Source organism: Nannospalax galili, unplaced genomic scaffold (genome assembly GCF_000622305.1).
Source record: "Nannospalax galili isolate Female #2095 unplaced genomic scaffold, S.galili_v1.0 scaffold680, whole genome shotgun sequence".
In the NCBI taxonomy this organism is placed as follows: Eukaryota; Metazoa; Chordata; class Mammalia; order Rodentia; family Spalacidae; genus Nannospalax; species Nannospalax galili.
This window is the reverse complement of record NW_008348218.1, coordinates 72,224-74,454: the sequence shown is the minus strand read 5'-3', so window position 1 is coordinate 74,454 and position 2,231 is coordinate 72,224. Positions and strand designations below refer to the sequence as shown.

At 40.2% G+C, this 2,231-nt stretch overlaps 1 pseudogene; it reads left to right on the top strand.

Annotated features, from left to right (window-relative positions):
- Positions 1–210: 210 nt before the first annotated feature.
- LOC115072359 lies at positions 211–843 on the top strand (annotated as a pseudogene).
- The last annotated feature ends 1,388 nt before the right edge of the window (positions 844–2,231 follow it).

Sequence of the window (2,231 nt, the reverse complement as noted above, 5' to 3'; positions counted from 1 at the left end):
TGAATGGGATTGTTTACCTGATTTATTTTTCAGGGAAACTGTCACTAGTAGACAAAAAACTTACAATGTGGTTTAGTATACAGAAAGGTTACTATTTGGTATGTTAATTTTTTTATTGTGCCACTTTTCTGAAAGTATTTATCAGCTTTGAGAGAGTTGAGACCTTTCCTCTCAGCCTCTCTGAGGCAGCCATGGCTCCAGCCAGAATGACATGATCCTTCACCTCACTTTCACAAGGACTGGCAGCAGAGAGTAGAGTAGATCCTTGGTTCAACCAACCATTTAGAGAGATCCTCAGCCACAAGCTGTGGCTGGTAGAAGTGGGTTGCATTGCCCCTTGCCCCAAACCTGGTTCCGATTCAGCCTATGATGAGATACCCCATGGTGAGTTTTCTGGGGCTTCAGCTAGGAAGTGCTCAAAGTAGAGAGAATCCATAAGAAAATGGTCCAGTCCACTGGCTTCTCTGTGGACCCAAGAAGATGGAACAAGTCCACTGAGTCCCTGCAGGTCAATGTGCAGTGGTTGAGGAAATCACTGTAAGCTCACCCTCTTCCCCAGGAAGCCTTCTGCCCCCCTCAAGAAGAAAGACAGTGCTACTGAAGAACTCAAATTGATCATCCAGCTAACAGGATCAGTGATGTTCATTCAGAATGTCTATAAAAAGGAGAAAGCCAGAGGCACCACAGAGGAAGGGCAGACTTCAAGGTGTTTGCCAGTCTTTGCTGGTCTGGGCCCACACTGGGCTTTCCAGCACATGAGGAAAAAGAGCCATGCAAGCTGCAGACAACAATGTTGAAAAGAAAAGTGATGTTCTTTTGGGCATTATAACGAATTTTCAGTAAGGTGGAAAAAAAAGAGGTTTTGGTGGAGTCTTTGGGGTCTCTTATATGTGTAGTGATGTTATCTGCAAGTAGGGTTGCTTTGACTTGTTTTCCAGTTTATATCACTTTTATTTCTTCTCTTGTATTTAAAGCACTATATTGAGTAGGAATGGGGAGAGTAGACAGCCTTGTCTTGTTCCTGATCCTAGTGGAACATCCCGATATTAATTATATTTTCCCTAAGACTGTTTTTGAGTTTGACATATTCCTGTTTCCCTAAGACCTCCTTAAGATGCATCATTAAGTTATTAATCTGAGATTTATCAAACTTTTTGATGTAGGAAATCCATACTTGTGGTGGTTTGAATGAGAAACATCTTCCAAGACTCAAGTATTTTAACACTTGGGCCGCATTTGGTGGTACTGTTTGGGGAAGCACAGCCTTTCAGGAGGATGTGTTTCCCAGGAGGTGGGCTTGGAGAGCTCATAGCCTTGCTCCACTTCCTGGTTGCTCTTGGCTTCATGTTTGTGGTTGAGGATGTACACGTTCAGCTTCCCACTCAGGCTACCATGCCTCCATGCTACTAAGAACTTTCCTTCGAGTAAGCCAAAATAAATTCGTCCATATGTAGATTTTGTTCATGGTGTATCACCATGGCAATAAAAAGTAACTGACACAGTGCAATAAACATCCCACTTAAGTCTGCTTCATCAAATCCAATAGGTTTTAGTGTGTTGTTTTCTGTTTCACTCAATTCTCGACTTTCATTCAATTTCTCTCATTCCTTCTTGACTTCTTTGATCCAATTATCACTCAGCTGTGTGCTGTTTAGTCTCCACGAGTTTGTGTTCTTCCTGTAGTTTCTGTTGCTCTTGGTGTCTGGCTTTGTTCTATTGTGGACTGAGAGAATGTTGGATGCTATTTCAATTTTCTTATATTCGTTTTGAATTGATTTATGTCCTAATATGTGATTTATTTTGGTGAAACTTCCATGGGCTATTTAGAAGAACATGTATTTTTTAGAGTTTATGTGGGTTGTTGTGTACATATCTGTTAGGTCATTTGATGGATGATGTCATTTAACTCCAATGCTTCTCTGTTTAGTTTTGTCCAAATGACCTGTGTATTAGTGATAATGGAATATTGAAGTCACTGAGTATCACTGAGTTGTGGTTAATCTGTATCTTAGATCTAGTCACAAATATGAAATTGAGTGTTTAGAATTGCAATATCCTCTTGGTCTATTGATCATTTAATGAGTATGAAGTGACCTTCCTTAACTTCTAAGAAGCTTTGGTTTGAAGTTTATTTCATCACATATTAGACTATCTATGCCTAACTGTTTCTTAGTTGAATTTTCTTGGAATATCTATTCTGACGTTTTTGCCCTATGGTGGACTCTATCGCT